The sequence below is a fragment of the Ascaphus truei genome, chromosome 1 (assembly GCF_040206685.1).
Source record: "Ascaphus truei isolate aAscTru1 chromosome 1, aAscTru1.hap1, whole genome shotgun sequence".
In the NCBI taxonomy this organism is placed as follows: Eukaryota; Metazoa; Chordata; class Amphibia; order Anura; family Ascaphidae; genus Ascaphus; species Ascaphus truei.
In genome coordinates, this window is record NC_134483.1 from 358,158,738 (window position 1) to 358,184,225 (window position 25,488).

The window sequence follows — 25,488 nt, forward strand, 5'->3', positions numbered from 1 at the left end:
TTGGATATTAAACTTCACTTGTCTGTCTCTTAACGCTCGAGCCAGCATAGTATCCGGCCTGTTCGCTTTTTCGTAAAATTTCCTCTTAGACCAACTCAGCGCGTTATCTGCCCTGGAGGTCAACAACATGTTTAGTTCAATTTTGGTATCTTTCAATTCTTGTAGGGTTTGCGGGTCTGGGTTACTCTTATGGAGTGATGTAAGGGAATGTAATCTCGATTGAAGCTTCATAATTTTTGAGTCCCTTTCCCGTTTTCTCCTAGCTGTGGTGCTAATTAGTATGCCCCTCAGCGTCGCTTTGTGAGCCTCCCATAATACAAACTGGGAATCTACAGAGCCTGTGTTTGTGTGGAAGAATTGAACTATTTCTTCCTTTATTGTCTCATAAATCTCAGGAATTTTTAGGATTGATTCGTTGAGCTTCCAGTTCGCTCCTGGTCTGCCTGTTCGGATGTGCTCGCACCTTAGCTCTATCGGTGCATGGTCAGACCATGAAATATCATGGATCCCAGCTCGGGAGACCATAGGAACCAGTTGGCAAGAGACGAAAAAATAATCAATTCTGCTGTAGGAGCCGTGTGGGTGGGAATAGAACGTATAGTCCCTATCAGTCGGGTGTAGTTCTCTCCATATGTCAGTCAGTTGGTTGTCTTTGAGGCCCTTGCGTAAAGAGGTCCCCACTTTTTTATGTACTGTGCCCGTATTCCCCGATCTGTCTAGATTTGGTTGCATGACCATGTTGATATCCCCTGCGAGTATTACGCCGCCCCTTGCGACGGTGCGTAGAGTCCGAAAAAAGTCTTCAAAGAAGACTGCGTCCTGCTCGCAGGGGGCATAGATTGTGGCTATTGTGATGCATTGCTCCCGTATCGTGCCCACTAGTATAACAAAGCGTCCCTCTGTGTCTCTTTTAATAGTTTGGGCTACAAATGGGATTTTATTATGGAACAAGATGGCCACTCCACGTTTTTTAACCGGTGCGGAGGAAAGGTAGAACTGGGCATAGTCTTTGTCTAGGAATTTAGGCGCGTTGGTCTTGCTAAAATGAGTCTCCTGTAACATTAGGACATCTGCGTGTTTTCGTTTATAGTCAGTGAAAGCTATTTTTCTCTTGGTTGGGCTATTAAAGCCCTTAACGTTATGTGATATAAGGGTTAACGCCATCACTTAATGTGTGAGAAGTGTAACAAACTAACGTTTGATGACTCACCCTGTCCACTTTGTCCCTTGTTCAACTGGCGGACGTTTTTGGTGTTACCATCCGGCAAAGTTCTTGTGTTCCGTCTAGGTCGGCATCCTCCCCGGCCGGGTGGGGAAAGGATTGGGAGGGGTAGGGAGGGAGGAGACAGTACAAGGGAAAACACATAAGGGGTAAAGCAAAATTGGAAACATAAGTTAAATCGCTTTGTAATAATGAAAAAAAATAAAAGAAAAACCAGAGCTCCCCTCGGGGTCCCCCGAGTGGGAGTCTGACGCCCAATGGGCAGGTCGGTATGCCTGACCTTCCAAAATGGCCGGCTTTCCCTTCCCGGGACCGACCCCCCTGGGACTTGTTTGAGGTCCTGATTCGTCAGGGACCTATATGAGGAACACATGTACGACATCGTGGGTGAATCCCACCGGCGCAAAACTGATAACTAACTTAACCTTAAACTGTAGCGTGATTTTTAACTTTATAACGACTTACAGCAGTACCTAAGTTATAGTGAGTGCATATCCATATATATACATGCATATACCCAGCATTTGAATGAACCCAATTATTTAATGATTTAATGAACATATTTAACCCCATTAACCCTATATAACATATGAACCATAAATAACATATATAACCTACAACATATACAACAGAAGCAACAGATATTCTATACCATCTAACATACATATAACATAACATACAGAGCCTCATTGAAACTTTATTGGGAAGGGCTCCGCGTCAGATGGTGACAAGTGAATTGAATCTTTCTTTACCCTCTTTCGTTATCCCCCCCCCCATCCTCCCCCATTTTCATCTTATTCCTCCCCCCTCCTTTCATCCTCATCCTCCCCCCCCCCTCATCCCCACCCCCCCCCCTCATCTTCATCCCCCCCCCTTTCATCCTCATCCCCACCTTTCATCTTCATCCTCCCCCCCTTTCATCCTCGTCCTCCCCCCCTTTCATCCTCGTCCTCCCCCCCTTTCATCCTCGTCCTCCCCCCCTTTCATCCTCGTCCTCCCCCCCTTTCATCCTCGTCCTCCCCCCCCTTCATCTCCCCCCTTTCATCCTCGTCCCCCCCTTTCATCCTCATCCTCCCCCTCCCCTTTCATCCTCCCCCTCCCCTTTCATCCTCCCCCTCCTCCCCTTTCATCCTCCTCCCCTTTCATCCTCGTCCTCCCCCCCCTTCATCTCCCCCCTTTCATCCTCGACCCCCCCTTTCATCCTCATCCTCCCCCTCCCCTTTCATCCTCCTCCCCCTCCCCTTTCATCCTCCTCCCCCTCCCCTTTCATCCTCCTCCCCCTCCCCTTTCATCCTCCTCCCCCTCCCCTTTCATCCTCCTCCCCCTCCCCTTTCATCCTCCTCCCCCTCCCCTTTCATCCTCCTCCCCTTTCATCCTCCTCCCCTTTCATCCTCCTCCCCCTCCCCTTTCATCCTCCTCCCCCTCCCCTTTCATCCCCCGATCTCAGCCCCCACCTCTCTGCATTCCCCCCGTGTCCCCGGCCCCTGCGCTATCGCGGACCGTCCCCCTCCGCATCTCGGGCAGAGTCTCCCTGCAATGTGCGCAGTCACGTGGGGCCGCGCCGTCCTCTCGCGAGAGAGCGGCCCCTGGCTCGTCGCCTGGCAGTGACGTCAGCGGCAAAGCCCGCGAAAACCGGAGCCGCTCCCGCGGAGCACAGGGAGGGATAGAGGCAATATGGCTGCCCTCCAAAAGTCAGCGACGGACCCGCTCGCGACCAGGAGGGCAGCCGCAGGTCCGGGAGAGCAGCCGCAGGTCTGGAAGGGCATCCGCAAGTGCGGAAGGGCATCCGCAAGTGCGGGGGGGCATCCGCAAGTGCGGGGGGGCACCCGCAAGTGCGGGGGGGCACCCGCAGTAGGGGGGGGGCACCCGCAGTAGGGGGGGGGCACCCGCAGTAGGGGGGGGGCACCCGCAGTAGGGGGGGGGCATCCGCAGTAGGGGGGGGGTAGCTGCAGTAGTGGGGTGAGGGGGGGGGGGTAGCTGCAGTAGTGGGGTGAGGGGGGGGGGTAGCTGCAGTAGTGGGGTGAGGGGGGGGGGTAGCTGCAGTAGTGGGGTGAGGGGGGGGGGTAGCTGCAGTAGTGGAGTGGGGGGGTAGCTGCAGTAGTGGGGTGAGGGGGGGGTAGCTGCAGTAGTGGGGTGAGGGGGGGGGGGTAGCTGCAGTAGTGGAGTGGGGGGGGGTAGCTGCAGTAGTGGGGTGAGGGGGGGGGTAGCTGCAGTAGTGGGGTGAGGGGGGGGGTAGCTGCAGTAGTGGGGTGAGGGGGGGGGTAGCTGCAGTAGTGGGGTGAGGGGGGGGGGTAGCTGCAGTAGTGGGGTGAGGGGGGGATAGCTGCAGTAGTGGGGTGAGGGGGGGGGTAGCTGCAGTAGTGGGGTGAGGGGGGGGTAGCTGCAGTAGTGGGGTGAGGGGGGGGGGGTAGCTGCAGTAGTGGGGTGAGGGGGGGTAGCTGCAGTAGTGGGGTGAGGGGGGGGGGTAGCTGCAGTAGTGGGGTGAGGGGGGGGGTAGCTGCAGTAGTGGGGTGAGGGGGGGGGTAGCTGCAGTAGTGGGGTGAGGGGGGGGGGGTAGCTGCAGTAGTGGGGTGAGGGGGGGGGGTAGCTGCAGTAGTGGGGTGAGGGGGGGGTAGCTGCAGTAGTGGGGTGAGGGGGGGGGGGGGGTAGCCGCAGTAGTGGGGTGGGGGGGGTAGCCGCAGGAGCGGGGGGGGGGTAGTCGCAGGAGCGGGGGGGGGTAGCTGGGTCACCGGAGGACGCGCTTACGATGCCTCCCTCCGGGTGAAGCAAGACACTGCAGCTGAAACACCCCAGCTGGAAGGTAAAACGAAAAGGCAAAATGACATGATGAAGGTTCTGAACACCAAAAGGGATCCCTTTTATATGATTATTTCTTTGCTTGAGCACTTCCAAATTTCATGGGGTGAGAACTCAGTTATGGGCCGCTGCTGATCCCGTTGCTCCTGCCGCCAACCGCGGAGCCCCCGCTTTGCTCCATGTGGGTAAGGGTATGTCTGCGTCTCCTGCTTCTGCTCGTGGGGACGCCCGCAAGACCTCCGCCGCTCCCCCTGCGCCCAGCTTGCCGAGGAATCCCTCGCCGTCTTCCAGGCGTCTCAAGGTATGTGCTACCCCATTCCGCAGCACCATTACTGCACATGGGAATAGCCACCGGTATCTAATCTGCTGGTCCCTCAGAATTCTTGTAATGGGGGCTAGGGATTTTCTTTTGGCCAGCGTGGCAGGGGACAGGTCTTGGAACACCTGGAATCTCACTTTATCAAACTCCATATGTTTAGTGTCCCGTGATATCTTGCATACCTCTTCTTTTGTGCGGTAATGGTGGAACCTGATAACAATGTCTCTTGGGGGGTCCCCTGCCTGAGGTCTTCCTCTCAGGGCGCGATGACATCTGTCTAACAGGAGCTCACGGTCCGTCTTGTCAGGGAAGAGTTGTTCTAGCCACTTGGTGGCAAAATCCTCTGGGTCGGTGACAGTCTCAGGGACCCCCCTTAGACGGATATTACTTCTTCTGTCCCTGTTTTCAGAGTCCTCAATCTTTTCCTCTAGGAATCTGACCTGGTCCCTCAGCTTAGTTACTTGTTTCTGAGTTTGTGCCAGTGCAGTAACGGTCTCATCAGACTTAACCTCTAGGGAGTTTGTTCGCTCACCTATGGCATCCATATCTTTCCTGAGAGCCCAAAGTTCTGTTGTAAAAAATTGCTTCATTTCAGCGCAGAAAGCTTTCATATCCTTGCGCCTCATTACATCCATGTCGTCCGATGCAGCACTTGCATTTTCTCCCTCATGGTCTGTCATGGTGGGTTGTGCAGGGGATTCAGGCCTGTCTCCCTGTGCTGTCTCTCCTTTTTTGAAATAAGTAGAGACTGTCTGGGTTTTTCTTCGAACTGTTTTGTTAGAAGCCATCCTGGTATGTTTAGAGATTCTTTACTGCTGGTTGTGTTGCTGTTGTCGCGATTTTGCTGTAGTTATTGATATAACTAGTGCCGGTGGGAATGGAGCTCAGGTACTAAGCAGCCATTCACCTCCCCGTCGTCACGTCAAACTCGTGCAATTCTAGTAGCCCCGATTAGTTATCGAGGCTAATCGCAGCTCTAGAATAGAGATTTGCTCTCAAAATCATCCCGGCAGGAAACGTTGGCAGGAAGGTGGTGAGAAGCTGCCGAAAAGCAGCGAGAGAGGACTTTAAAAAAAAAAACTGCATTTTTCCTGCATCAGATTGATGCCGGGAGTCTCCGGAGCTGATACCCATTAATATCACCACTGGAGGCCCCGGCATGAATCCCATGCAATAAAAATGCATTTACAGGCAACTTCATTACCTAAGCGTCTAACCGCTAAGGCAATGAAGGGGTTAAGTAACAACAGCTTGAATGCTAGAACCTCCCAAGTTAAAAAGATGGGGAGTGGTGAGCTCTGGGAGGAGGGGCCACTTACCTCCAAGCGACTTGGGAGGTTCTAGCATTTTGCTGAATGGTCAGGACTCACTGTGGTTGTTTCCCCTCACACAGAGGTAAAGGGAAGGGTTCACAGTTTAGTGTTAGGACCTGCATTCATTTTGGTTATACCTTGACGTGGTATGCTGGCTTATGACGCTTTGGCCAAAGGGTTTAACTAAATAACCAGTTAAATATTAATATTATTTAAGTATTTAAATTTTATACTTATTACTTTATATGTTTTGTCAATTGGATGTAGCACTGGGCACCCCCTGTCTTTTGTATGAGAAAAAAAATAGCCAATGTTTGGATGGTTTGCAAGTGAAAATATTGCACATCACTATAGGGCAGGTAATGTAAAGCTCCAACCCCACTTACCAACACATATGATTTTTAATAAAAAAAGTTACACACTATCAGTTTCACAATTTCAGATTTAGGCACAAAAGCACAATTCTAAAAGCACAACTTTTAATTCACAGACTAAAGCAGCATATGAAATGTACTGTAAAAGACGGTGGATAATATGTTAGAGAAACTACAAAATCGTGACAGAACCTGAAATCTCATAGCTCCCCCGATTGATAATTTAACTTATTTAGGATTAAACGATGAAGAGACATTGGGGCCTATTCTAGTAGCTCTGAATGTGACAAACCGCTTCTAAAGTGCACTTTAGAAGTGGCTTGGCATGCTTTGCTATTCTGTCAGCCCTTATCGCATGTCCAAACCGCGTCTAAACAGCTTTTTTTAGAAGCGGTCTCACTCTGGCTCTGCCAATCCGATCAGTTAGTCAAAAAAGCCTCAAACTTGCATTTTTTGCCCATAACTGCTATTCTCGTAGCTCCGTTATGCAAACCGCTTCTAAAAACTCCCAATTTTTAATACCCTGTGAAGGGTGGTGATATTAGTATTGCAAGTCACATCTACAGCCTGAAATATGGGTTTGGCTGAGGGAGCAAATCCCATAAATCAGACTGGCGATGGAGTTAGCACCACCTTTGGTAATTCCGCTTCTAAAGCAAGTACAATCCGGGTGTTTTGTCACTTTTCGTAGACGCAATTTAGAAGAATCAGTTTGCAATAGGGAATAGGAATAGGAGAATAGAATAGGAGAATAGGGTTTTTCTCACATTTCATTAGTCTTCTTGTGAACATACCAAACCACTGCAAGCTATCACACACAGAGCAAAATAGAAGCACATTACTATGATAAATTGGCAGTCAAATGCACATGTTCTCAATGCCACTTGTTAACATTAACTCAAAACCAGAAAAGATACCATGGCCTTTTAGTGTTAGTGTACATTGTCCTGGAACAGGATTGTATATTTCCTGTGTATTTTTTCTGCTCTCAGGCTGCCAGCTCTCCCCAGGGAAAGTTGCATGTTTCCCTATTCTGAAGCAGCCAGTGCTGCTGTGTAGTTGCAACATTGTTGCTATAATATTGCCTATCCACAAGCCACCAGTCAGTTGCCTTGGCAACCTCTCACTGCTCATAGCTTGAGTTGGTTTAGCCCTCTCACCCTGTCTTTCTCTATTTATTAGTATGCCCCATTAGCTTGTTCCTCTCTGGAAAGGAAAGTGCGCTTTCTCTTATCAGCAGACACAGTGAGTAGATGTATCTTCCACTGCTCCCTTAGGAAAGGATTCCTTTTTACCTGCCCCTCACAAGAGCTACTTCCTACCAGAAAAACTACATGCAAGTGCTTTTATATTTCTGTTAACCCCACCCAATAAAGTTAAAGAAAATAGACGGACTTTGTGTCCTTTTAAAGTGGACGAGTTTATGCTTCATGAACTTACTCACATGCTACAAGTGAGCGTGGTCCAGAATATACATAGTAATGAAAACTATTTGAGCCATACTGTACCTGTATTTTTTTTTTGCAATTGCCACTTATTATAAGGAACAGGAATTTGATGTACAATTGATACTTACATTTTAATCAATTTCCCCATCAGTAGCCAGAATGTGTCTGCCTATTTTCTGCATCAACAAGAACTACAAAGCTTGACCTAACATTGCAAATATGTCAAAGATATCAAACTTGAAAAGAGGTTTCATACATTTGTCACTGACATTAAGGGCTATTGTGTTTCCACAGTAAATCTCATTCTGATGCATGGTACATCAGTTCATAGAAAATGTAAGCTCTCTGCATTATTAAAACCAAGAATAAAAGAAAATGACCGGGAGGCAGGATAAAGCAACGATATGGGACATCACGTCAGATCTGGAGGGGATTGCCATTTAAGTCAAGATCGTGCGTGATGTCCCGCGCGTCTGTTTCATGGCTTCCAGCCAATGGTCCTTATTTACTGAATCTGTGATATCCAATGAGACACATTCCCGGAAAGGAAACAGCACCACTTTGTTAATAGCTACACTTAGTGAACATGGGCTACTCTGAACACGTAGAATTAATTCAGGCAAAGCTGAACATTTGTGTATCTACTATATATATTCTGTAAAGTTGTTTGTCTGCTTGCTATTCATTTGGATCCTTCTTAAGTAATTGTAACCACATTTTGTATGATGGTTCCCGAGATGAAGGAGCAGGTTTTTGTCTGGATACAATTGATGCCATTTTGAATCAAGACGGTGGACTGAACTTTAAAAACTGCGCTGATTTTAACCAATTTGGCAGGATTGTATTGTAAATATATATAAATGTATATACAGTATATGGGTTTCATGGTCTTGCAGCTATGACTCTGACAGACAGAAATGCAGGCTATTTTATTACCATAGATATGTTCACTTATACATAGACAAACCAACCAAAAATATAGTTTACCCAACAGCATTAAAATAAAAATACATAATTTATATTTCATTAAGTAACTAAAAAAAAATGAATTACCCATTTATAAATATCAGTATTTTTTGCTTTCTTAGAATTCCCGAGCAACGCCGGGTACATTCAGCTAGTACTATATAAAATATCAGAACTGAATAGTGACTCTTGCTCTCTTTTACATTTCTGTAGTTTTAAATATTATGATCCACTTTTTTCTTGTGGGAAAGGTATGACTTTGAAACAGATTATAACAATGAACCATTCACGAATGTAACACAAGTGATGGGGATTATGTGCTAAGCATCGCAAACTGGGTTTTTTTGTTTCATAATTGGCTCAGCAAAAGCTATTTTCGATTGGGATTGTGTGCGCCTATGCACTAACCTGACATTTTTCCATCTGCGCCATCAGCATCAAAAGTGAAGATGTTTCTTTATTTTTTGCCACACACAAATGAACTGCGCTTGGCGCACAGATGTTAATAGTATGTACTAGAAAAGTATGTATAGATGCGCCAAAATAGGAGAAAGTGCATTAAAATAATCTGCCAAAGTCAACTTGGCGTGAACCCTAAGAATATAGGTCCCAAACTGTGGTGGTAGATCTTCTAGTACAATTCTGTATTCTCCTAAAGGCTGCTTTTGCAATCTAAAGCTATGCTCAGCTGCATGATTTGGCATTAGGTATATTATTTTTGGTTGCACTTTAACTTCCTTATTTGACACGTTAAGAAGCACTTCCTTTTACCTCTCCCTTAGGGACCACCTTAACAATTTAATAATGGGCACAAACATCTGGAGAGCCTATTTAGAATACGCATTACATATAAATCTAGTCATAATTGATGCTTAGTTTCCGCTACATGCTACTGATCTTACTAACATCCACCTGTCTATGATCTTAGGTCCTCTTCCAAAAAAAAGATGGGGAAAAAATAATTCTGTCGAGATAAGAACAAAAAGCATTACAATATTTGCTACCTTTTAATATAGATTTTTATTTGGGCTCTGTCCTAACTATACGATAAAAATATCACTTGCGAGCACATTCACGCCTGACAGGTCTGCAACCTGCTGTTTCACCTTTACAACTTTAAAAGACCTCTGTCATATTTCACCTGTTGGAAAGCATTGTTATCTGCAACATAAGACATGTGCCCAATACACAGATGAAGTGCAAAAACAGTTATGAACCTACCCACCGGCGCACAGAACGCATTAACGTAACCGTTTTGTATTATGGGGAATAGTTCATCTCTAACTCGCATGATTTGTTTTAACTACATCATGTAATGACTGCAACTGTTAATTCAATGTTCAATTGTGAACCCTACAGCAAGAGGCACAAGATGCAAACTAGTGCTATCAAATTATACAATAACGTATACCCTTTTGTCACTCATATCCGGCATCTTTGTGCATTTTAAAAGTGGAAGAAAAAGTAGACACAGTACATGACACACTAGTACGACTCTATCATCAAATAGAGAAACGGAAAAATTAACAGCAGATAAGACCCCGTGTGGCCTGTCCAGACATACACTTTCTATTTTTAAAGCTTCAGTCAGAAGCTAAGGTATGGCCAGCATACAGTACATTAGTGTCGTTGGGCTATTAGAAGCACCACAATGACAGTCATCCATGGCCCCTATTCAATATGAAGCAGTGCTGGAGAAGAATTCTAATGATCAAATGAATGGCAGTAAAATAGTCTCTAGCACAGGCAAACAGCTTTACAGCTTATTGAATAAGGACCTATAAAATTTGATCTAATACTGTATGAATGTTCACTAAATGACAGATTTAGATTCTTTTAGTGAAAAAGAAAGTTACAATTGTAAATTGGAACCTTTTTAAGCTGCAGTCCGTATTATGCTGAATTTCGTTTTGTTGGAAAAAGAAAAAGAAGCCATATTCTTTGCAACCTCCAAAGAGCTCGGTGACCAGGAACAGAGAAAATGTTGAGACATATACATTATTCACAACAGCCTATTGAATGTCAGTGTCACTGACACCAGTAGCAGTGAGATAGTCATGTTTGATTTGATTGTATGTCTTTTCTTTTAAGGAGATTATATCGGACCACCCTTTCCCTTGATTCCATCTCTCCCCTACTTTTGTAAATCAAAAATATATATATACACTGACACCAGTAGCAGTGAGATAGTCATGTTTGATTTGATTGTATGTCTTTTCTTTTAAGGAGATTATATTGGACCACCCTTTCCCTTGATTCCATCTCTCCCCTACTTTTGTAAATCATTGCTTGGTCTGCCCTGAACATGATTGTTAGCCAGGAAATGTTGATCCTGAAGGTATCCGTTTTGTATCTGTTGTATAATAGACAACTGTGTCTGTCACAATCTAAGCTGCTATTTGCAGAAACAAACCATGCACAGGCTGCTACAGGTATTTAGTTAGTCATTTCTGGGTACAGAAACATTTCTGCAATGTTTAAATGTACATAACTTTATTCAGTCAGCATTGCTATTGCATTCATCCTTTTAGACATAGACAATATTAAAACTACAACTGTATGGTTTTTCAATTAGCATGACATCATATTGTATTTGCTTTTTGCAAGTACATTATTCCATCAAACAGATTTGTTTGGTACTACAAGGCCAAAAATGACATGCACCTGCTAAGCCACAGCAATGCCGTGACAGGTAAGGGTGGGTTTCACTAGTTCTGTTTGTCTGGGTGTTTATCCGAAAAGTCAGGGGAGCGGGGGATGTAACACCATAGGAGAGAAGAAAAATGGACATAGAACAGTAATGTATGACAGTCGGGGTTCAGTAGTGTATGGAACCTCCAATATTAATACTCACAAATGTAAGAGTTACATGATATACATTATATTCACTGGTGTATTATCACTATTATTATTCTTATGCACTGTTAGACTGTTAAGTGATAAAAAACAGATCTGATCACTATTGTCACATATTTTATTATTCACAAGTGTTGAGCGCCACTTTCTGATCTTTTATATGTCTGGGTGTTTATACCATGAAAGTGTACTAAGCCTGTTCTGTACTTTTAGATCAATACACAAGTTATTTGGAGGTGGGTTGTGGAGAATATTGACCAATTGGTCAGGAGCGGGCTATAAACATTACATTTACCTGGGTTAGAAGATTGCGATTATTCTTCCAAAAAGTTATGTTCTTCTATGTCTTGGGGTCAGCCTTTGACTGAGCCTCTGATTGAACCACCTGTACTGAAGCTGGGGGATCCTGAAAACCTGACCTGTTGGGGGGCTGGAGGACTGGAGTTGGGCACTCCTGTCTTAGGGAGTAATTCAATATTACTCCCTTACTCCCAATATGCTGATCGTAGTCATTGGCCGAAAATCCCCATTGACTTTACTGAGAGTTTTCAGCAGATAACAGTGTTTTGTTCTGCTTTGGAGCATATTACAAAAGGCCCTTAGGCTAAGTCCACGGTGGTGTCTGCTGCACGTGTGCGTGGCATCCTGTGCACAGCTTAAAACCGCGATCTGAGGTCTGTAGGGAGCGATGGGAGGCATGGCCAAAACTTAGGGGGGGGCGCTGCCATGACGGGGGGCGCGGCCAAGACGTCAGGCACAACACAAAGCACAGCCCAGCAGCTCAAAGCGCTCCCATTGGTCCAAGCTATCTGCCCTGCTATTGGCTCCCAGCACACCGCGTCACCGCACCGGAACACAATCGCGTTGTCTCCCCTGCTGGCTGACGCGTCACCGCACTGCGTGAGCCAACACGCGAGAAGACACTGGGGCCTTCCTTATTGAGGTTAGTGACTGGTGTGCTGCGCTCACCGCCGTCACGTCCGGGGACCTAGCCTTATTCTCTCGTCATACAGTTCAATATGTGTGGATACATGGACTTGTAGAAACAGGCTTTACTGCACACACCAAATACAAGTATTATAAACAGGTTTGATTTCCTGACAAAAGACAGTTTGCTAAAAAAATCTCCAACTGACAAATATTACATATGTTGGGACAGGCTCAATACAACAGTAAAAACGACAAGAATTGCTTGGAAAGGAGGAGGTTTATTAAATGTTTATGCCAGTTTTTTATTGGCAGAAAATACTGCCTGATTGAAAATACAAGTCATTCCAAAAACTTTAGTAAATCCCACATGTACTTTGTAGAATATAGGAAAGAATATTTTAGGTAAGAAACATTTACAAAATTTTCCAGTAGAAAAAAAAGTGGTTAATTTTTTACCCCACAATTTAAAAAAAAAAAACATTCAATGTGTACACACAGTTCAATTGATTTATACATATTTTGTGGAGCCTTTAAATATAGAGATACATTCTAAATAAAAACACGGAGAATATCTCAAGCCTAGTGCCAAACTCCCTTTGGAACTCGTGAATGTTGTCAGGAGAAGTAGTTTCATTATGGACAGTCCAAACAAATGGATAAACAGAAATATGAGAATAAAATATCAGAGAGTAAAGCATTCAAGTCTTATAACAACCACAGTTGTGAGCAGGTTTAATAATAAATTCTCACATTATTAAAATAAAAGAGCTATATTACTCTAAGGTACCAGTGTTTAAAAATGAAAAGGATTCACTTTTCTTGTCTCAAACTTATAACACATAATTGTGCGCAGGGTCATTAAAAGGAAACAAAATACTAACAAAACTCAAGAACAAGTTTAACAGAACACATGCAAACTCATGTCCCTTCAATAGAGCTTTTCCATTCTAGATCGTGATTATTAAAGTCTAATTTATAATGCAGATCATCGCTACATTTGTAATCTTCAAAGATCTGGAAATTGTAGGCCTCCATCCAGTGAGATGCAGAAGACTGTAATTCCAGCCATAATCTGTCTGATTGGGTGACTGATCCAAGGTTGGAAACTCTCACTGTCCCAACAACGAGAGCTCTAGAGGGAGACGCTCTCTGAACTCCTGTGGATTCGCAAAACATACTTGGAAGAGAAGAAGCTTATGATCCAAGTATTTGGATCTAATTATGGTTCCACGGGTGCCATCCCTGGCACGATATACATTTAACTCAAGTTTTTTTTTTAAGAGAAAATGTATTGCATCTGAAGTTCTGAAGAGAAGTTTTCCATTTTCTAGTCTCATTTAAAAAAAAAAACACCTAAATAAAGAAGGTCAATCATATAAATACTCTGTTCCTCCCATCCGCATTTAACCATGTTGCTACAACGTATTGAACTGCAATTCTCATTACCAAGCCACTAAACTTACTTGCAGCAAGACATGTAAGCTGGTACTCTCTTCAATGCTGAAAGTGTATGTCAGACACACACACACACAATAAGCCCCCCTCCCCAAATAAACACACACACACACAATAAGCCCCCTCCCCAAATAAACACACACACACACACACAATAAGCCCCCTCCCCAAATAAACACACACCAAAAATGCTCGTTATGCTGCATTAGGCAACAGCTTGCATTAAGAACTCAGTACCTGGGACACATTATAAGTTACGGTACTCAGTACCTAAATAACATTATAAGTTATTGGTGTGAATAATTTGCACAATCAGGGCTAAAAGTGGAATGGGAGTTCTTGTATCCAAGATTAGTTTCAGAATACTCTGCCTTGCACTGTAGATTCTCATTCTTTGTATCTGTTTGTGCATGTGTGTCCTTATTTGTTTGCAACTCTGTTTATGTAATTATTAAATCTCTGTACCCTCATTGTATCGTGCGGCGGAATATGTTGGTACTTTACAAATAAACGATAATAAGGGCTTGGTTTCCTTTGTCAGCTTGTTTCATTGCAGTTGTTACTGCTAATTGGAAATAGATTGGGCGCTCTTTAAATGCTGAGAGATCAACTTCAGATGGATTTAGGCTCCGTGTAACAAAAAGCAAGCTTTTTAAGAATCTGTTCAGCAATTTACTGAACAAAAGCAAGATGTACTCAGAGTCAAGTGCATAGTATTTGGCCCGCATGTTGATAGTGGTGGAGTTTATCTGAGTGCCGCTCCTGAGTATGAGGAATATCGTCTCCCTTACTACGCTCAACCAGACCCCACTGTCATGGCATTTCCTCTGATTTCAGCCCTCCTTGACCAGCTGTCACCATAGGGCAAATAGGCGCCACCAAGTCTGACAGCTCACCCAACACCACTGCAGACTCTGCCCCACAGGGAGATATGCCGATACTGTAGGTTGCTCAGGGCCCAATTTCATTAGTCCGATGCATAAAGTAACACTGCAGTTTGGGTATAGGCCTCTGCAGGGCGCAGTAGGCCTTAATATTAAAGTATAATGTTGTTTCAGGGATGGAGCTGTTGTATTCTTTAATATCTTTCCTTCCTGAAAGTACATGTGTTAAGCTCTATCTTGCCATTTTTCTCTGAGTGGATGGCAGTTGATCTGCTGATACTGGGAGGATTCGACAATTCCACTTGTCAGCTGCCTCTCGGACATCTAACAGTAGTTAAATTAAAACAGATCTAAGTATCTACCGTGTTTAGTTTATGTAAAATATTTGTGCCAGGTTAGGAATACTAATATTTTATTTGGATATACAGCTTACATGCTATACAAAAAACATTACATTAAATGTACAAGAAAATTGGTCACTTCTTCAAAAAGAAAGCTCATAATCTAGTTTTTGGTGCAAGTCAGATGGTAAATTGTCTGAGGTGTGATGCAACTGTGTCTAAACCTAATGTGATTACCACTCCTTCTCCAAGCCAAGTCATAAAATAACAATGTATTATTCAAACATAAAATTCTTAAATCTATCTCTAATAAGTTACATAAATAGGAACAGCAAATAAAAATACTACATGACCAGGGCTACAGAAAGCTTTCCCGGAGCCCAGGACTAGAGTTTCCACCGGGGGTCCCCCACCCATGTGTTGGCAGCCTTGCGATAACCTCTCCCCCGGGTTACACACACACCTCGTTCTCGCACCCCCCTTCTCACACTCCATCACCTTTCCTCCCCCTCCCTCTCTTACATCCAATCTCTCAAACTCCCGCCTCATCCTGTCCCACCCACACTCAATAACTCCCCTCCCCAAAACACACACACACCCTCTCCTCAGATACATAAACAATAAGGCCCCGTCCCCAAATACACACACACACAAACACTTCCCCAAATACACACACACACACAACCTCCCCATTCCAAATACAAACACACACACACACACACTATAAGCCCCCCTCCCCAAATACACACACAAAAAGCCCCCCATCCCAAATACACACACAATAAGCCCCCCTCCACAAATACACACACCCCCACTCCCCAAATACACAAACTATTAAAACCCCTTCCCAAACACACACACACTAAGACCCCTCCCCAAATACACAAACAATAAGCCATCTCCCCAAATGCACGCACACACACACACACACACACACACACACATATACACACACACACAATATCCCCCCCTCCCCAAATACACACACACCCTTGAGTATAAAGGGCATGAGAAGGTGGTATAAGGAGGGCCCTTGGATGGGCCTGCTAGAGACACATGCCTGGTGCACAGAAGGGCCCAGTAGACAGCCTTGTATGTGAGCACATTCACATGTCTCAGACAGGTCTGCAACCCTGCTTGTCCCCAGTATCTCCAAGAATACAGTGTTTCCACTGCAGCCAAAGATTCTGGGAAATAGATAGAAGCAAAACAAAGGCCTTAGGAGACCCGGGTCATATGTAGCTCAATTAACAAGCTTTTGCATTAGATGCAGCCACAAGCAAATAAAGAAAACATTTGATACCCATCTAGATGCATTTTTAGGAGCTTGATACATAGACCCTTAACTACAGCAACTACAGTCCGTTCTAAGGACCCGCCGCAGTGCGAAAATCGCCGGAATGTGGAACCGGCGATTTTCGTTAGGTGCGCATGTGCAGACCGGCAATGCGCCATTCTACGCATGCGCATCATCGGCAAAACCTCGTTCTGCGCATGCGCGACCATGAACCGGTCCGTTCTGCACATTCGCGACATTGTACCAGCACGTTCTGCGCATGCAAACGGTTCTGCAGACATGGTGGCCCCCTTCTCGGTACCAGAGTATCGGCGAAAAGCAGGGCGCCGAGAAGCGGGGCCTTGCTGTTCAAGGCCCCTATCCAATGTGCTTTGATGATGTTGCCTCTGTGGTGCAAGAGTTCATCTCCATTCAAATTCTTCTGTGCCCTCACCATGTCGGAGTACAATTCCCCATTCCACAGCAATGTGTTTAGTATCTGAAGCACACAGTATTCTGCCTTGCTAACCTCCATAGTAAATTGATTTGCATTTGGTGATTACTTTCTTAGAACATTAAACTTTACGTGCAAATATGTGAAAGATTACAGCACTATTAAAACAATGGTTCAACGCTCTAGCTACGCAGTTATAACTCTGCCTCCCTCAAACGCTATTTTCAGTCGGCAAAATGCAGGTGAGAAAATGCTAAACTACATGGATTGAAAAAGCCTTTTGGGTGAGAGTGCAAACAGAATGAATAAAAAAATCCTCCTTGCTTGAATCGTTTCCGTGATGACTTGTTCATCGTTATACCCAGCTGACTTGCAACAGCTGTCAAAATTAAATTGACATGCCCTATAAAAAAGGACAATGTGACATTGTAAACGTTACAAAATAACAATGCCCTGACCTGACATGCAATACAACAATGATTCTTTCCACAGGTACATTTCATACGGATTGAATGTTTCACTGCTCCTGAACAATATTCTTTCAACGAGGTTGCTCATTTATTGCTTAATTATGCAATTGCTTTTACATATATGAATGATTACTAATTTGTTGAAACACATTTTTAAAGAAGTCCCATTACAGCAGGGGGTGGCTAATTCCAGTCCTCAAGAGCTACCAACAGGTCAGGTTTCAGGATGTCCCTGTTATAGCACAGGTGGCTCAATCTTTGACTCACGGAGAAATGCACAGAATGTAATTCATCTCATCATAATACAGTATGTGCTTTATTTAACTTCATAACACCTGCCAATCACAAGCTGACAAAAATAAAAAAATTTGTACAAAAGCCTGGATTCACTAAAGGGTTAATAAATTCCAACATGAAAAACAGAAAAGCAGTGATAAGGGGCTTTTTACTGTAGGGATATGTCAGCAGTATTTTTAACCAGTCTGTGCACATGAGCATGGAAATCAGTCATTTATGCCAAACGGCTTATTCAGATACTATTCACCAATTTTTATCACCTACCCCAGGCTGGTGTCAAGTCTATCTTGCCTACGGCCACTATATGCATAGGCAAGATAAGACTGGCCAACCTAGAATAGATGATTCATACTATTAATAGTTGAGATCATATTAATATGAACCCCTTAGCAGCTCAAGTAGCCAGATAGCTATGGTCAATTCCTGACTAGATGACCACCTGGGCTAACTAGTCAGGCTTAATATCTGCACATATGGATGTTATGCTTGTAGTATTTTATTTGTAGCGTATATTTATGGTGTATGTTAAAGAGGCAATCCAAGCGGCAATTAAAAAAACAAAACAAATGTTGTTTGTTTTAATATATGCAACTTTTAATAACCTTTATTGAAAATGAATGACACCAGAAGAAGCCGCAGTGACGGTAAAACGACCGTAGGGTAACACCATCATGTCATGCGTCAAGTCTGACATCATCTGAGGGTCTGGTATTACCAGGGGAAGATCCATTAGCATACACGCAGGACACCTTCTCCGTCTGGTGTCCGGCTAAGCACTACCAACCGAGCTGAGGTCTTTTGAGCTGCCCTCGCAGTGCGCCAGTTTTGGTCTCCGCAAACACTTAGAATCTGGATTGTGCTGAGAGTGACTTGGTTGGGGGTGTATGGCATCTGTCTGTAATAGGGTCAAGTTCACTATGTTCTCATAGGCATCCCTTACTGTTTCAGTATAGACAGACAGCACAAAGCCAGTTGAGGGAGTTTGTTTAACCCAGGGGTGCACAACTCCTCAAGGGCCACCAACAGGTCACATTTTAAGGTCATCCCTGCTTTAGCACAGGTGGCTCAATCAAAATAACTGAGCCACTGATTGAGCCACCGTTGCTGAAGCAGGGATAGCCTTAAAACGTGGCCTGTTGGTGGCCCTTGAGGCCTGGGGTTGTGCACCCCTAGTTTAACCCCTTCCCCCTCCAAGAGAACACTTTGAGCACTACATACACTAGTCCAGCAGTTAGTCCTGTACACTTATGTGTGGGTCACTGTACCTACTGACATAGCTGTCTATGTATGCTTCATGTGCCAATCCTGTTGTGTTCATCAGCAGACACTCTTATTGCAGCTTTCTGTATATTTACATCTAAGTAAGATACCATTTTTTCGCCAGCTTCTACTGGTATCCGAAGACAAAACTGGGACTAGAGAGGCAGATATCTGCATTACCATACCACTTACCAGACCCTATCTACTTAGCCCATACTGTGTCCATCACCCCCTTTTATCATTATTGGATCATATTTGTTATTAAACAACTCCCCCCTCCTCATATCACAGCCTTCTAAATCCTTCACTGATACTCTGTTTTCAAAGGTATCATACAATGTCAATCCCAGTTAGTGTCTAATTGATGTTACAGAGTATAGGTGTGATATCCCATCTTAATTAGCTGTGGATAGTTCCCAATCGGTGGATTTACATCATTTATAGGTGTACTCCTATCTAAAAGGATTATTCTCTCTACTCTTTCTATTTGTTGCATCAATCTAGCTTCTCAATAAACTCAAATCCTAGGTAGCACCCTATTTCCTATTTTTCCTCTCAGTTGGAACGAGTCTATCAATCCTCTTGTTTATTTACCTAAACTCCAACAGATTAGTTCTCACGTGATCGATCAGCAAAGATCCTGTTTCTAGGGGTTCACTAAATGGCTGCCTTTCAGTTTCGATTAATCCTTCAGTCAGCGTAACTCAGCAGCATATATTCTTATATTACTAAGGTAACTATTATATCTTTAACTGTATCTATTGTTACAGTTCGCAACTCAAACTGCTGGGAACATTAGCAACACGTTATCACAAACAGGAAAGTGTTGCAAAGATCTTGCACTGCTATAGAAATTAAAGGATGCTCATTATATAAAAACTCATTAAAAATGGCTTTAAGAGTTGAATAATAAAAAAATGCAGTAAGTATTATCCAATACTACAGAACTGATTAAAAAAAAATTGCTCCCTTAAACCCGTTGGTCTTTAAAGACATTATTTTGCAATTCATTGGGAGCTTCAGGCATCAAAGGGGTTGTATTGTATTGTATTTCTTTATTTATATAGCACCATTAATGTACATAGCGCTTCACAGCAGTAATACACGTGGTAATCATATAAATAACAGATAATATAAATAACAGATCATGGGAATAAGTGCTTCAGACATAAAAATAACATTAAGGAAGAGGAGTCCCTGCCCAGAGGAGCTTACAGTCTAATTGGTAGGTAGGGAGAACGTACAGAGAGAGTAGGAGGGAGTTCTGGTAAGTGCATCTGCAGGGGGCCAAGCTTTATGTATCATGTGTCCAGTATTATCCACAGTGCTAGTCATATGCTTGTTTAAGCAAGTGTGTCTTAAAGGTGGATATAGAGGGTGCTAGTCGGGTATTGAGGGGAAGGGTTAAATTATGTTCTGCCATATCACTTCCGGTACTGCTATTTAACATTGACTTTATTACGTTTTCATATATTTAGAGAAGATGAATATGGCTACTATTTAAGCAAAGCACCAAGGTTTAACACTGCTACTGTATATCAACCCTCAGTGAATCTAGCCCAAGGTACCTTAGTACAGGGGTGCATAAACTCTTCTCCCTGCGCTTCCCTGTCTGCTCTGACCCACGGCTCGCGCCCCCCCATGCTCTGCTGCAGCGTCAAATGATGCAGCGGGGTCATGTGATGTCACGCTGCCTTAGTACATTAAAAGAAATAGACACAAAATGAAAATGCCTCTCTTTGTGGTAGATGTATGAAAGTGCAATATGAATGATTCAAATTCAGATTGATTTAACAGCAATATACACAGCCGGCAGTGCTGATTTATGGGACAACAAGGTTGTAGTAGAATGAAAAATACTGCAAGAATGAGCAAGAGTTTAAAATACTAACAAGACAGACTGGTAATTTAAACCAAACCCCAAGGATTACAAATAGTGTGTGTGTGTCTATTAGCAACAAGAATGCTAAATAGCATATAAATGAGAATAGAAGAAGATAGAAAACAAGTGCATCAAACATACACATATGCAATAGGAAAAATAATCCAAGAGATTGCAGTTTAAGAGGTATAAGGAGAAATTGAAGAGGCAAGAATTCAAAGTAGCAGCACAGCAGGAGTGGTATCCAAATATGCACAGCATGGTTTAATAGATCATATGCAAAGTAGAAAAACAAGCACTACGTTTCGGGGATAAAACCTCCCTTTGTCAGGTGCATATTTGAACACCACTCCTGTTGTGATGTTACTTTGTATTCTAGCCTATTGAGTATCTGAAAGCTGCTGCTCGCAGGACGCTGCATTAAGTAGAGACAGATAGGAAGGGAAAATGGAGTGTCTGACATACACTTTCAGCAAGTGAAGAGAGCGCCAGCTTACATGTCTTGCTGTGAGTAAGCTTGGTAGCTTGGTAATGAGAACTGCAGATCAATAAGTTGTAGCAAAGGGGTTAAATGGGAGGAACAGAGTATTTATATGATTGACAGCACCCGGTAGCAGAGCAGTGAGGAGCTGGCAACTAAGAGGAGAGAGCAGAGGAGCTGATCATTGCCTGAGCCCAGAGGCAGCAAAACAGTTGAGGAGACAGACTTGAAGCGAAGAAGGGAATCCCCGGCCATCAGAGAAACTGGTACCATACTAAATATGTCTTTACAAAAGCACAGGCCTGCAACTCATATAGCAACACATAGCTCAAGGCGATACATGTATCACATAGTGCTGCCTTGCTCACCCAGGACTGGGAGGCTGGGTACAGTGACTCAAACACTCACCAATACGTGCACAGCGCTGGGTAGTTCTGGGGTGTTAGTAATTGTTGTGTATTATACCTGTTCCTCTCATTTATAAAACTGTTATATGTAAACTGCTGTGGTGTCCCCCTTATTACTGATCCCACTCAAGAGTGAGGTTGCTATAGTAAACGGTTCCAGGCCCCCACCTCATATACTGAGGTACGGCCAAATAAAGAGGGGTTACAATCATAATTACCTTCTCCCCAGCATCGGTTTCTCTTTTCCTTCCCCTTCACATCTTTCTCCCTCTCATGTGTCTCTCTCTTCTCGCTCCTCATGTCTCTCTCTTCTCGCTCCTCATATCTCTCTTCTCCCTCACGAAACGCGTAGGATACTGGACATTGTTGGTGTTGTTTGAGACCTTTCACTGGACTAGCACTGTCTCCCTCACTTTGTGTTTTCGATATTCTCTGCATATACGGATTCGGAAGCACTGATGTCATCTGTGAGATGCCACTGGAAGAACGCTGATTCCTCAGAGGTTCCCTCTGCTCGGGTGGAAAGCCCCATTATTCAATGGGTGAGTATTCAGACACCTCGAGTCAGAAGAACCTGGGAGCAACTCCCGCAGGGGGATTAACTTTACGAGTGATACCTGCATAACCAGAGAGGACGGCTCCCCCAGATGAGGCGGACACCCCGGTTTTCTACTGATCATTTGATCCAACTGGACCGTGGAGCGGCGAATCTTCGCACCATCGTGGATATTACGTTTTTTAACCATTGCCTATATAATTTTTGTTGCTGTACATGCATCTTTTACCTTTACATATAAATTGTATACTTGACATACCACACCATGTCTGCGCTTGCCTTTTTCTTCTCTCCCTCGTGTCTCTCTCTTCTCCCTCCTCATGTCTCTCTCGCACTCTTCCCTCATGTATTTCTCTTTATGCTTTTTCTCTTCCTATCTATATCTCTTTTTTTCCCTTTCATGTCTTTCTCCCCTGATCTGGCGCTTCCCTCTCAGCCAGTCTCTGCTGCATGCTGCAGCCCTGCTTCCCTCTGCCCATTCCTTGTTCAGCAGAGAAGAAGGGGGTTCCCCTCTCTGTGCATCTCAGGGGCCGCAATGCAAATAAATAACATGCAGGAAGAGAGCCGGGCCCCTAAATATACTGGGCCCAGGACTGTTATACTGGCTGCCTTCCAACCCCCCTGGTGGCAGCCCTGGTTACTGATAACCAGTTCTCACCTTCATGGTCATAAAATTGTAGTATACTGTAATTGGGTGCACATAGCACTAACATACATGTCTCAATTTTTTTAAGATAAATCTGAATGATGATAACTTGCCTGACGTACAGATAATGAAGGAAAGCTAGTCTGACGAATTTCAATGACCAAATCTTCACCATGGAGGAATACAGTGAAGTGATTGTTCCTATAGAATGTTACACATCCATTGTTTGTTCTTCAAATGTCTTGGTAAAGCGAGTACATAGCACACCCTTCTAGAATTCAAGAAATGCTTTTGCTATACTGTACACTGAAAAAAAAGCAGACTTAGTCATGCATAAAATTAGGAGAGAGTTTTTTTCCCTCCCATTAAATGTGGCCATCTGACATAAGTAATGACAAAAGACAAGATTATTTTTCCTCTAGGAGTTTCAATTTAACCCCCAAAACCAAGCATTATGGCAGAATATATTAGTTTATAAACTGTAAAAGTAATGGCACGGAAAGAAAAAAGTTATTGATGCAGTTCTTAATTTGGATATTAGGAGAATTTTTTTTTTTAGATAATATCTACATTTTAACTGGACAATTTTGTGTAGCCACGCCACATCTAAAGCTTCAAAATTATCTTTTTTTCACGTTGACTTTGTGCCTAAAACCTTTTTTTCCACAGAAAACATCAATGTAATGCTTTCTACAAGAGTACTATACATCTCAACACTACGGGCTTTAGTTTAAATGGTGATTTCTTGGTAATATAGATTAAAAAAACGATAAAATGTATATTCAAAATTCCATAAACTGATTCCTAGAGTAAGTATAAATGAAATATCTAGAAGATATAATTTGTAAGCCGAGGCGTGAATGTGCAGCAGGGTTGTGTGCTATAATTGCAGAACTGTCCCTGGCCAGTGCACTCTTGCTGGGACAAAGCTGTTGAAAGTTCATGCACCCCTATTATGAACTCATTTTAATTAAACAAAAAGATTATACAGACGTTGCACAAGGATTATCAAAATAGAATGGCGCCAACCTGCCCTTTTAACCCCTTTAATTAGTACAAAATTTGAGGTGCCAATTAATACAAAGCAACAGAGAGAAACAGAGCGAGCATCAGCAAAACACAGTGCAGAATGGACTTAGGAATTTTGCCTTCAGATTCACATTCTTGAAAGCTGTGCTAGTTGCTGCAGAGATTAACCAAAACGTCGCAACAAAGGCTGTGATGTTGGGAGGATTCAGTTTAATTCCTCCACGCAAAACCAGAGTGATATCTTTTGGTTTGACTGTATGATAAACAAAAAATAGCATGCTGACAATATGTCCCTTCATAAAAGTACTTGTAGGTAGAATAAAATTTAATTGATTAAGAACAGCTTAAAAGTGAGTGAGTACTGTAGGCAGCATAATCAGGGGGAAATCACACACTATATAAGCAGCCCCCCCTCGTATCCCTTGCAAAAACGTGCACATGATCCCTTCGTTAGACTAGTCATACTCTCCTGTTTGTCAGTATATTCTTGTGCATAACAAACCAGATTTGGTGAATCCAGTGTCCAGAATCCCAATATATGAATTCTATCAAAGTAATAGGTTGTTATTTTCAATCCCAGTATGCAAAGAATGTTCCAGCTTTTTTTTTTAATAATGAAAGGTCCAATAAAATACACATATGCAGTCTGTGTACAATTGAGGTGCGCATTGTTATTGCCAGCTATATTTCTGTACAGTGAACCAGGATTCCAACTCAACAGTGAGAGAGAACAATGCAATGTTCCTATTATTTCTGCAGGGTTCCGTCTACCCACTTCCAAGGTTAACTGGTCATACACTCTCATACCTGTAGGGTGTGAAAAGGTCATGACAGCTCATCACCCAAATCAGGATTGAATTCATCTCATCAAATGAGTCTTTGAATGTATTGTTAAGTAATTTACCAACTGCAGAATTGTAACCAGTTTCCAGCTCATTAACTTCAACAGTAGCTATGTGATGTCAATAGTTTTAAACATTTAATTAGACAGTCTACATGTTTTATGCTCTACTAATTGTATAAAATGGTGCCCAATAATTTTCTCCCCACCGAAAAAAAAACCCTAAACCAGCTGTTAAAACTTTAATTGGGTGAATGCTTCCACACATAGCATTTGACTTCATGCCAAGCTAATTTTCCAATTGCAAACTAAAATTTCCCAATATTTTAATAGAATTTCTACTTCACGTTGTGTTCAACCATTTCCCCATCGTTTTAAATTGCAACACTGAGTTCTGAGTATGATTAAATTGTAATTGTCATATGTGAAATCTCTTAAGACCTTTCAACAAGGAAGTCTTATTTGTCGTAATACAATGCATCAGTGAGCTATGTACCATACCATCAATATGAAGGAGTGTCAAACCCTTTAGAGCCAATACACTGCTCTACTATGCAGTCTGTGTGTGTGTGTGTGTGTGTGTGTGTGTGTGTGTGTGTGTGTGTGTGTGTGTGTGTGTGTGTGTGTGTGTGTGTGTGTGTGTGTGTGTGTGTGTGTGTGTGTGTGTGTGTGTGTGTGTGTGTGTGTGTGATAAAAAATGATACTTACATGTCTTCAAGTGAAATAGTAAAATATAGAGCATGTAAAGTCACATAAATAATAAATGAAATATGTATAAATTGATAACACATTTTCAAGGGACTTCCATCATGTGTGACTCAAACGAGTGTCATAATTATTCAAAACTCTGAGCAGCCACTGGTCACCTCATGATTCCCATATTACAAACCTTAGTTTGTCTTATGCTTTAGGCATAAGTGGTGTGTCCTAGCATCATGCACCATTACATGAGTTATACAATGCGTGGGGTGGGGTGCAGAACTTT

At 43.2% G+C, this 25,488-nt stretch overlaps 1 protein-coding gene across 3 annotated transcripts in view; it reads right to left on the reverse strand.

The window, feature by feature from the left end:
* The window catches only part of BMPR1B (bone morphogenetic protein receptor type 1B), a 408,155-nt gene that overhangs the window by 130,914 nt on the left and 251,753 nt on the right, over positions 1-25,488 (reverse strand). The window contains exon 1 of one of the 3 annotated variants that reach the window (XM_075609796.1): positions 1,211-1,605. The exons of the other annotated variants lie outside the window; for them this stretch is intronic. The gene's annotated coding sequence lies outside the window, so the exon portion shown is untranslated. Of the gene's footprint in view, positions 1-1,210; positions 1,606-25,488 lie in introns of those variants that run through there. 3 annotated transcript variants of the gene reach the window in all.